Source organism: Leucoraja erinacea, chromosome 29, assembly GCF_028641065.1.
Source record: "Leucoraja erinacea ecotype New England chromosome 29, Leri_hhj_1, whole genome shotgun sequence".
In the NCBI taxonomy this organism is placed as follows: domain Eukaryota; kingdom Metazoa; phylum Chordata; class Chondrichthyes; order Rajiformes; family Rajidae; genus Leucoraja; species Leucoraja erinaceus.
The window spans coordinates 4763346-4775541 of record NC_073405.1 but is presented as its reverse complement, the minus strand read 5'-3'; the positions used below and the strand labels follow the sequence as shown (position 1 = coordinate 4775541).

General features: G+C 47.0%; 1 protein-coding gene across 1 annotated transcript in view; it reads right to left on the bottom strand.

The window, feature by feature from the left end:
* LOC129711037 (uncharacterized) overlaps positions 1–12196 on the bottom strand; it is a 43235-nt gene that overhangs the window by 3737 nt on the left and 27302 nt on the right. The gene's annotated exons all lie outside the window — the stretch shown is intronic.

The window sequence follows — 12196 nt, the reverse complement described above, 5'->3', positions numbered from 1 at the left end:
GGGGGAGGGGGTGAGGTGTGGGTGAGGGTGGGGAGAGGGCGAGGTGTGAGGGGGTTGGTAGGGAGGGCGTGAGATGTGGGGTAGGGGGGGAGGTGGGGATGGGGGGGTGAGGTGGAAAGAGGTGAGGTGAGGGGGTTGGTAGGGAGGGGTTGAGGTGGGGGGTTGGGGGGGGGGGGGGGGGGTGGGGGGGGGGAGGGGTGAGTGAGGTGGGGGGCGTTGGTTCCCCGCTTCCTCATGAGAACCAACGCGCCAGAAGGACACACAGTGCCGGAGTTAGTCATACTGCCGGGCCCGAGTGTGTGGAAGTTCTAGTGTGCGGGTGATCGCCGGACAGCCTGGGTTCGCATTGACTGACCAGCTATAAACCCCGTATGGTAGCACACTGGGGGGCAATTTGCAGAAGCCAATTAAACTGCAAGCCTACATGTCTTTGGAGTGTGCGCCCGGAGAAAACCCACGCGGTCACAGGGTGGGGCATATTTACGCACCTTAGTCGGGGCTCACACGAAGGCGCCTGTACGGACGCGGGTCGAGCACGTTTACTAGTCTACAAGGGCCGCGCACTTATATATCTGCAAACGGGCCGACCCTTTTACACCCACTCGGGTACGCAGCCTTGCCGGCACCCGGGGCGCGTATTCTTCAACCTGCGAGCAATAGGGGGCCGCGCAGCCATTGCCATTACTCGCACGGGGAACGCACCCTTCCACGTCTAGACTCGCACCAATACACACCTGCACGCGGGGAGCGCATCCTTACACGCGCGTTCACACGGGGTACGCATGCTTAAACGACTGCACTCACACTCAGGAATCTCCTAGTCCTTAAACATACTATAATAGGCGGAGTAGACCGTTCGGCCCTTCGAGCCAGCACCGCCATTCAACAATGATCAAGGCTGATCATCCAAAATCCGTACCCCGTTCCCGTTTTCTCCCCATAACCCTTGGTTCCGTTAGCCCCAAGAGCTAAATCTAACTGCCTCTTGAAAACATCCAGTGAATTGGCCTCTTCTGTGGCAGAGAATTCCACAACTCTCAACTCTGGAAAAGATTCACAACTCTGGGTGAAAAAAGTTTCTCTTCATCAGTACTAAATGGCCCACCCCTTATTCTTCTACTGTGACCCCTGGTTCTTACTATCAGATTGTTTTGTCATCAGGCTTCTGAACGGTCCTCCCCACATGCTAAGATTGTGTCCAAACCACTCCTCCTCCTCCCCCCCCCCCCCCCCCCCCCCCCACCCCCATTGCGGACATTGGACTTTGTCCATAGAACCAACGCGCTACAATGCTGAGAACTACATTCTGCCGTCTATCTTTCAATCCGCTCTAACTATTGCGCTTGAGTTTAACTTGATTGTATTTATGGATATAATATCAGATTTTTTTTAAGTTAGTTAGTTTAGTTTACTGTCTCGTGTCCCAAAGTACAGTTAAAAAAAAAGCTTTTGTTGCGTGCTAACCAGTCAGCAGAAAGACAATACCCGATTACAACCGAGCCATCCACAGTGTACGAGAGGGGAATAACGCTTTGTGCAAGGTAAAGGCAGTAAAGTCCGGTCAAAGATAGTCTGAAGCGAGGGGGATGGTAGCTCGGGACTTGGTGGTAGGATGGTTCAGATGACTGATAACAGCTGGGAAGAAACTGTCTCTGAATCTGGAGGTAGACAAAAAACAAATGCTGGAGAAACTCAGCGGGTGAGGCAGCATCTATGGAGAGATGGGGTAGGTGACGTTTCGGGTCGAGACCCTTCTTCAGTCTGGAGGTGTGTGTGTGTGTTTTCATCTATTCACCGATGGGAGAGTGGAGAAGAGGGAGTGGCCTGATCTGTTTGGAGAGCATGCAAAACAAGGTTTTGACTGACAATAGACAATAGGTGCAGGAGTAGGCCATTCGGCCCTTCGAGCCAGCACCGCCATTCAATGTGATCACGGCTGATCATCCCCAATCAGTACCCCGTTCCTGCCTTCTCCCCATATCCCCCGACTCCGCTATTTTTAAGAGCCCTATCTAGCTCTCTCTTGAAAGCATCCAGAGAACCTGCCTCCACCTGAGGCAGAGAATTTCACACACTCACCACTCTCTGTGAGAAAAAGTGTTTCCTCGTCTCTGTTCTAAATGGCTTACTCCTTATTCTTAAACTGTGGCCCCTGGTTCTGGACTCCCCCAACATCGGGAACATGTTTCCTGCCTCTGGTGTGTCCAAGTCCTTAACAATCTTATATGTTTCAAGACTGTACCTCAGTACCTGTGACAATAATAAGCCTAAACCTAGATTGTCCCCTGATCTTTACCTCAATTTACCCCCAATATTCCCTTTATCTATGATCTTTGAAACGATTTCCAAGGCCCGCTTAAAAGACCGCCCCGTTTCCATGCTTTGCCTTGTCGACCGCTATCCCAGTAATCTTTGGTGGCAAACTGATTGGCTGCTTTTCGGGAATTCGCAGACAAATTCATGATCTAATTTCCCAAACTGGATTACAACTGAAATTTCGAGGCAAGATTTAACCACGCAGACTCATTCTGACCAGTTCATATTTGCTGAAGGAGGTGGCTTTCCACCGGCGGCGGTGGTCTTTGGGCACAGAGGTCACAGAGCGACGAGGATATAAAGCGCTGGGGCAACTCATCGGGTCAGGCAGCGTCTCTAGGGAGCATGGATGTGGAACATGGAACTATGACAGCATTCTAAACACATTGGACAAGCACTTGAATAGGAAAGGTTTAGAGGGACATGTACCAAACGCAAGCAGGTGGGACGAATGTAGATGGGACATGTTGGTCAGTGCGGGCAAGTTGGGCCAAAACGCCCGTTTCCCTGCTCTTTGACTCTATACAAGTGCCTCCGAGAGGCAACTTGGTTTAGTGATGCAGAATGGAATTAGGCCCTTCGGCTCACCGAGTCCACTCCGGCCATCCCCCTCACACTAGTTCTATGTTATCCCACTTCGTCATCTACTCCTAACGCACGAGGACCAATTTATAGCTGTCAATTAACCCACAAACCCGCAAGTCTTTGGGACGTGGGAGGTAACCGGAGCACCCGGAGGAATCCCACATGGTCAAAGGGAGAAAGTATAAACTCCCCACGGGCAGCACCTGAAGTCAGGATCGAACCTGGGTCTCCGGCGTTGTGACATAGCAGCTCTACCAGCTGCGCCATTGTGGAATTCAGAATCTTGGGCTTGTTCAACTCTTGGGCTTGTTCACAGTTGTGAAATGCTTGCAGCCCGAATGGCGAAGAAGAAGGTGAGCAAAGACCAGAGTGGGATTAGCAAACTGACCAGACCACCCTGGCACAGAGGGACATTCAAACTGGGGGGGGGGAGTGAAAAGTGCAGGGGAGAATATATTGGGAAGGATAGATAATATTCTCCACTGTCGCAAGTATAAATCCTAAAGTGTTTAAGAAGGAACTGCAGATGCTGGAAAATCGAAGGTACACAAAAATGCTGGAGAAACTCAGCGGGTGCAGCAGCATCTATGGAGCGAAGGAAATAGGCAACGTTTCGGGCCGAAACCCAAAGGAAATAGGCAACGTTTCGGGTCGAAACCCAAAGGGTTTCGGCCCGAAACGTTGCCTATTTCCTTCACTCCATAGATGCTGCTGCACCGGCTGAGTTTCTCCAGCATTTTTGTGTACCTATAAATCCTAAAGACTGCGTTATCACCTCATTCCTGAATATCTCCCTGGGACTGGAAAAATAACTTGGAAAAGATCCAATTGTTTTGGTATATGTGGTAATCAATGATATTGATGCAATCAAGAGAAATGCTGAAAGAAAATAAGTATCCAGGGTCCAAGTTAAAAAGCAGACTCCAAAGGTAATATCTTCTCTATTACTACCTGGAGTGCAGTTTTGGTCCCCTAATTTGAGGAAGGACATTCTTGCTATTGAGGGAGTGCAGCAAGGTTAATTCCCGGGATGGCGGGACTGTTATATGCTGAGAGAATGGAGCAGCTGGGCTTGTACACTCTGGAGTTTAGAAGGATGAGAGGGTATCTCATTGAAACATATAAGATCAGTCTGAAGAAAGGTTTTGGCCCGAAACATTGCCTATTTCCTTCGCTCCATAGATGCTGCTGCACCCGCTGAGTTTCTCCAGCATTTTTGTGTACCTACGATTGTTAAATGGTTTGGACACGCTAGAGGCAGGATACATGATCCCGATGTTGGGGGAGTCCAGAACCAGGGGCCACAGTTTTAAGAATAAGGAGTAAGCCATTTAGAACGGAGACGAGGAAAGTTTTTTCTCACAGAGAGTGGCGAGTCTGTGGAATTCTCTGCCTCATAGGGCGGTGGAGGCAGGTTCTCTGGATGCTTTCAAGAGAGAGCTAGATAGGGCTCTTAAAAATAGCAGAGTCAGGGGATATGGGGAGAAGGCAGGAACGGGGATACCAACTGCACCTAATTTCTATGTTTCTATGACATTAGCAAGGATCTAAACGAGTAGTACAATTTCCAAACCAAAAACAGCGTTGCAAAGTCATGTTCAACATATGCACATCCCTTAACTTCACAGCCCGAGGTAAAAAGGTCAGGTGTTGGGAGATTTATCTACCCAAAATTCCACCCCCTAAAGGGTAACATAAGGTACCCTGAGAAGACTTAGGAAGTTTGGCATGTTCCCTACAGCTCACTCCAACTTCTACAGATGCAACATAGAAAGCATTTTATCACAGCTCGGTTTGGGAACAGCTCCATCCAGGACCCTGAGAAATTGCAGCGAATTGTGGACGCAGCCCAGACCATCACACTCCCCTTCTATCGATTCCATTTGTACCCCATGCTGCCTCGGCAAGGCCAGCAGCATAATCGAGGATGAGTAGCAACCTGGCCACTCCCTTGCTTCTCTACAATTACATTTTTTGGGGGTTTATCCTAGAGAAACAGCGTGGAAACAGACCCTTCGCCCCACCGTGTCCGCCCCGACTAGCGATCCCCGCACATTAACCCTACCCTACACACACACTAGGGACAATTTTACATTTATTACTTCTCCTTGGCATCAGCTCCACCTACAACAACCGACTCCAACTGGTCCAGAACGCAGCCGCCCGACTCATCACCCACACCAAATCCTGGCATCACATCACTCCAGTCCTCAAACAACTTCACTGGCTTTCCATCTCCCACCGGATCACCTACAAAATCCTGATCCTCACCTACAAAGCCCTCCACCATCAGCCCCCCCATCTCACTGACCTCCTCTCCCCCTACCAACCCTCACGGTCCCTCAGATCCACATCAGCCGGTCTCCTCTCCATCCACAAGTCCAACCTCCGCAGTTTTGACGTGACAGAGCCTTCTCCAGGGCAGCTCCCAGGCTCTAGAACTCCCTCCCCCAACTGATCCGTAATTCAGTGTCCCTCACCATCTTCCAGTCCCGCCTCAAGACCCATCTCTTCACCTCTGCCTATCCTTAGCCTCACGTCCCCCTCCCTTTTCATCTGTGCATTAATTGCCTCATATTGTGTTTTGAATTGTATTCTGTCTTTACTTTGTGTACTAGTCATGCCTCTACTATTTATTTCATTCCCCTTACATGTTTTTCCTCTACCTGCTAAATTTTTGTAAGGTGTCCTTGAGACTCTTGAAAGGCGCCCATAAATAAAATTTATTATTATTATTATTATTTACACCAAGCCAATTAACCGTACACACCTGTGCTTCTTTTGAGTGTGAGAGGTAACCCACACGGCCACGGGGAGAATGTACAAACTTCGTGCAGACAGCCCTGCAGTCAGAATCGAACCTGGGACTCTGGTTCTGTACGGTCGTGCTGTAGCTCTTCTCCTACCCAATCATGCCACTAAAAATGCTTTAATACCAGCCATTACATTACTTACAGGTTGGTTCTGTAGATTCTTCCTACAGTCTTTAAATACTTTGTCAGCTTGTTATTTTCTTATATTTCTCCCTGGCCCCCACGGAACCTTGCTGGCATTTGAAATTAACCCCCTGCAAACCACTGTCATTAAAATAAACCTCAAGAAGCACTGATCTCTCTACTGTCAACCTCCCTTGGAAACAACAACAACAACAACTGCCAGAGGTTATGGGGAGAAGGCAGAAGAACGGGGTTAGGAAGGGAGAGATAGATCAGCTATGATTGAATGGCGGAGTAGACTTGATGGGCCCGATTGGCCTAATTCGGCTCCTATCACTTATGATAACTATGATCATGATTCTGTTTTCTGTCACCTGGCCAATTTCTTATGCTGCCCAGTTTATACCATTGTTGACAAGCCTACTTTGTGCACTTTATCAAATGCCCCTTCTCTCTCCAATGTGGCCCACATAGACCACGTCAACATTTTTCTCCTCTTGCCTCAAGCAAAATACTCAGTCATCTTAGTTAAAGACCTTCTACACATCGGTGCTATTAGTCAATTGTCTCAGATTCTTGGTTCAAATATATTTCTCCCCATCTCCTCTGTTCTTTTGCTAATTATCTCGCACCCATGTCCTCCGCATTTCAACATTCTTCCCATTGGTAACTTTATTTATTCTTTCAAAACAATTCAATGTTTCAAATATCTTTGTTGACTTTAGTAACTAATCATCTTTTAACCTCCTCGTATCAAAGAATTCCAGCCCCACTTCCTTCCCACTTACCTCCCTCATTCCACAGTCTCCATGTATAATGGAAGCCCCCATCCCCCTCCATTTCTATAACCATCCAGATAAATCTTCACTATACACTAGGTACTGGACATCCTTCTTAAGGTGTAATGCGCAGAACTTGATTCTTAACCCAGATTTATTACTCATTGCAAAATATAGTACCGACATGTCCCTTGGTAACACTGCTATAGGTTTCTGAGCCTTGTCACAGACTCACTCACCATTACCTCCTGTGAACGCCCACAATCTGCCACAGATTTCAAAAGTTTCAAGGAGTTTAACTGAAAGTCATTCTATGCAATCGCTCAGCAGTTGCTGCCATTGGACGGCTCGGCTTCTAAATTGTTGTTACATCATAAATAGCATCGCACGGACAGCCTTGATTGACACCAGTGGCATTCCCTCAGTGATGTCAGTGAAAGTACGAGGGGGGGAGGGGGAGAGGAGAACCAGCATTGTTAGATTAGTATTAATGAGAGCAACAAGGTCCCGACCAAAACATCACCTATTCATTTTCTTCAGGGATGCTGCCTGACTGGCTGAGTTACTCCACTATTTTATGTCCCTCTTCAGAAAGATAATAGTTGTAATCAGTGGAGTTGGAGTAATCTTTATATGCTCCTCCTAGCATTTGATTCCAAACCCAGATTTGAGCCTTTAACTCAGTAGTTTAGTGAAACAGGCTCTTCTGCACCGACTAGCGATCCCTGCACATTAGAAACATAGAAACATAGAAATTAGGTGCAGGAGTAGGCCATTCGGCCCTTCGAGCCTGCACCGCCATTCAATATGATCATGGCTGATCATCCAACTCAGTATCCCGTACCTGCCTTCTCTCCATACCCCCTGATCCCCTTAGCCACAAGGGCCACATCTAACTCCCGCTTAAATATAGCCAATGAACTGGCCTCAACTACCCTCTGTGGCAGAGAGTTCCAGAGATTCACCACTCTCTGTGTGAAAAAAGTTCTTCTCATCTCGGTTTTAAAGGATTTCCCCCTTATCCTTAAGCTGTGACCCCTTGTCCTGGACTTCCCTAACATCGGGAACAATCTTCCTGCATCTAGCCTGTCCAACCCCTTAAGAATTTTGTAAGTTTCTATAAGATCCCCTCTCAATCTCCTAAATTCTAGAGAGTATAAACCAAGTCTATCCAGTCTTTCTTCTTAAGACAGTCCTGACATCCCAGGAATCAGTCTGGTGAACCGTCTCTGCACTCCCTCTATGGCAATAATGTCCTTCCTCAGATTTGGAGACAAAAACTGTACGCAATACTCCAGGTGTGGTCTCACCAAGACCCTGTACAACTGCAGTAGAACCTCCCTGCTCCTATACTCAGGGTTTGTGTCCCTCTTCCCTGCACATTGATACTATCCTACCCACAACTAGGGATAATTTACATTTATGCCAAGCCAATTAACCTACACTCCTGTACATCTGTGGGAGGCAACTGAACATCTAGGAAAAAGCCCGCTCGGTCACAGGGAGAACATACAAACCCTTAGTCAGGATTGAACCGAGTCTCTTGCACTGTGAGCGTTGTATGGCAGCAACTCTACCACTGGGCCACCCTTCAGTTAATAGAAGGAATTGCAGATGTTGGTATACCAAAAAAAAAGACAAAGTACTGGAGTTACTCAGGAGGTCAGGCAGCATCTCTGGAGAACATGGATGGTTAATGTTTCAGGCCCAGAACCAAAAGGTCATACTCATTTTCTCCAGAGATGCTGCCTGATCTGCTGAGTCACTCCAGCACTTTGTGTTCTTTAACTCTGTGTTGCGTTTGGTAGCATATTTTCCTATTTCCTGAAAGGCACAAGTGTTTAAATCTGGGGTCTTGTACACCTCTGAGAGTTAGTGTCTGTAGGATTAGACTCCAGTGATAATCTGTGTTTGCAAAACAGTGCTGTCCAAACTCACACACATCGATGGTTACCACCGCAATCAACCGTTCTAACTTGCCATCCATTGTGAAATATAAACTCACCTTAACTTGGCTGTGTCCCAACTTGTACTGAAACATCATTCCTGTCTTTGCTTACCAATTGATGAATCAACAAAAGACAAAGTGCTGGAGTAACTGAACAGGTCAGCCATCTTCTTCTTCTTGCGATTGGCGTGCAAAGCCTAAAGTTGTTTGTCAACTTGTTCCATTTGATCTTGTTTGTGCACGTCGGGATGATTGCATTAGTCGAGACAGGGTGGATCCCGTGAAGGTTGCAATTTCCCACCCCAGGTCAGCCATCATTCTGGAGAACGATACAGCCGATAAAACATTTAAAACGAGAAAAGAGAATTTGAGTTTGCCACCCAAGATAGTTAAAGCAGTTTGAAACTTTTGGGGGGGGGGATGGCATTTTAGGGAAAGGAGATACAATGTAATTGTGCTGCTCCTCGGTGAATCTGTGTAGGAAAGAACTGCAGATGCCGGTTTGAATCGAAGGTAGAAATAAATGCCGGAGTAACTCAGCGGGACAAGCAGCATCTCTGGAGAGAAGGAATGGGTGACATTTTGAGTCGAGATGCTGCTTGTCCCGCTGAGGTAGTCCCGCATTTTGTGTCCACCTTGTTGAATCTGTGGTGACATTCCAATCCCTGAGAAAATCAATTTCAGGCATTCCAGAGTTCCTGCTGGAATGATATCTACTGGAAGAGAAGACACCAGGCAGTGACTGTTATTGTAACATTATCTTAATTGGAGCTCAATAAATAATAGCGTCACTAGACTATCCCCAAGACTAAGTGTTTAAGAAGGAACAGCAGATGCTGGAACAATCAAAGGTAGACAAAAATGCTGGAGAAACTCAGAGAGCGAGGCAGCATCTATGGAGCGAAGGAATGGGTGACTTTTCGGGTCGAGACCCTTCTTCAGACAGATGAGGGGATGGGGGGGCAGGAAGAAGAAAGGAAGAGGCGGAGACATCGGGAGAGCTGGGAAGGGGAGAGGGAGAAAGCAAGGACTATCTGAAATTGGAGAAGTCAATGTTCATACCGCTGGAGTTGCTGCCTTACCCAAGCGAAATACGAGGTGCTGCTCCTCCAATTTGTGGTGAGACTCACTCTGGCCATGGAGGAGGCCCAGGACAGAAAGGTCAGATTTGGAATGGGAGGGGGAGGTGGGGGGTTGAAGTGCTGAGCCACCGGGAGATCAGGTCGGTAAGGACTTAAGTGGTACATTTCCCTCCTGGGCTTTGGGAATGTGAATTTCTCCAACTCAAACTAGCTTTTAAGTGAGATGGGCAAAGTTTAAATGATACGTGGAAGGCAAGTTTTTTTAAAATCAAATAGTGGTGGGTGCTTGGAACATGCTGCCAGGAGGGGGGTGGGATAACTGATCCACACATTCATCTTGCCCTGATGGTGAACATTGGGCACAGTAGGCCACATCTGGCAGGCTGATCAGAATCTTGCCCAGCATTGATCCTGCCTGTGGCATTGATTGCCTGTAGATCCCACACATTCCTTCACCCACAACCTGTTCTTGGAAGAAGCTTTGCTCAACTGGGGAATGCAATAGCATCCCTAGAGTCGGCTATTACAGCACTGAAGCAACACATTTCACATCTGTTGCCACGGATCTGAAACACCACCACCCACATGAACAGTAATCAGGAATCCCACATTCTAAAACAACCCACTACTGCTCCATCTAGACCAGACAACACCAGCCGTTCTTCAGATATTGTCTCGTTTTATTTTTCACTTAATCTTATTTCAGATATCTGGAATTGGATATCCAGTTCCAATGGATTTGGAATCCAAATTTTTGCAGCAAGTTGTACTTTGAAGTGCAACTAAATGCAAATGAAATTAGTTTATAAAGGTACTAGACAAATATAAAATTATAGGATGATATAGAGGAAAAAACAAGGGGGTCAGCTAATTTCTAGGAAAATTAACTTTTGATTTCTAACGATAGAAAGACAGGTCAGGGAGCATCGTTGGAGAAAATAGATAGATGTTTTATTTGCCCTGCTGAATGGCTGATAATTTGTTTGAAAGGAAAATGAACAGCCTCCTAACCGATTTTTTTATCAGACAATTTGAATAAGCGAACACAGGATCGAATTACTTTCTATTAGACAGCAACATTTCACTTCCTCTACCTTCACAGACCAGTGCAAACTTATTGTTTTGGCTTTGCATAAAGTTGGCCAGGAAGTGCCTCTGGTATCATTTAATGATTTGGGAATTACTTTCAGTAGGGGTTAAATCCACAACTCTCATCAAGTGTGTGGGAAGGGACTGCAGATGCTGGTTTAAACCAAAGATAGACACTAAAAAAGTGGAGGAACTCAGCGGGACAGGCAGCATCGCTGGGGAGAAGGAATGGGTGACGTTTTGGGTCGAGACCTTTATTCACACTGGTTAGGGGATAAGGGAAACGAGAGATATAGACAATGATGTAGAGATAATGAACAAGGAATGAAAGATATGCAAAAAAGTGAGGATGATAAAGGAAACAGGCCATTGTTAGATGTTTGGTGGGTGAAAACGGGAAGCTAGTGCGGGGGTGGGGGGGAAGATGGAGAGAGGGAATACCGGGGATACCTGAAGTGAGAGAAATCAACACTCATACCACTGGGCTGTAAGCTGCCTAAGCAAAATTGAGATGCTGTTCCTCCAATTTGAGTTTAGCCTCACTCTAACAATGGATGAGACCTAGGACGGAAAGGTCTGTTTAGGGAAAACTGCAGGTGCTGGCTTAAACCGAAGATAGACACAAAAAGCTGGAGTAACTCAGCGGGACAGGCAGCATCTCTGGAGCGAAGGAATGGGTGACGTTTTGGGTCAAGAACCTTCTTCAGAAGAAGGGTCCTGTCCCAAAACCTCGCTCATTCCTTCTCTCCAGAGATGCTGCCTGCCCTGCTGAGTTACTCCAGCTTTCTGTGTCTATCACAGTCTGTGTGGGAATGGGAAGTGTTGTCTACCAACCTATTTCTGACAATGAAGGAGGCAGCATGGCTAACAAAGTGAATACAAAGTGCTGGAATAACTCAGGGGGTCAAGCAGCATCTCTGGAGATCATGGATAGATGATAGATTCGGGTCTGAAGAAGGGTCCCAACCTGAAACATCACCTTTCCATGTTCTTCAGAGATGCTGCCTGTCCTGATGAGTTGCACCAACACTGTGTCCTTTTGACAGTATTTAGTTGGTGTTTGTAATATTCAACATCATGCTGGTCGTGGCCTCAACCTAAAACCTCACCTATCAATGCCTTCCAAAGATGTTGTCGGAGCTACTGAGTTATTCCAGCACCATTTTGGTTAATAAACAAACCCCATCCCGGTTCCCCGACTAGTTGCACAGTCCTCCTGATTTAATTTTACTGATTGTATGCCTCGTTGTCACCTTCAGAGCTAACAATGATCCATTCGACATTTTCCTTAATCAACGTCCCCTTTGATATCTCGTTCTCACACCTAACCCTTCCATATCTCTATGTCACCCTCCCCCTTGACTCTGAAGGGTCTCGACCAGAAACGTCACCCATTCCTTCTCGCCAGTGCCGCTGCCCCTCTTGCTGAGTTACTCCAGCAATTTGTGTCTATCTTCTGTG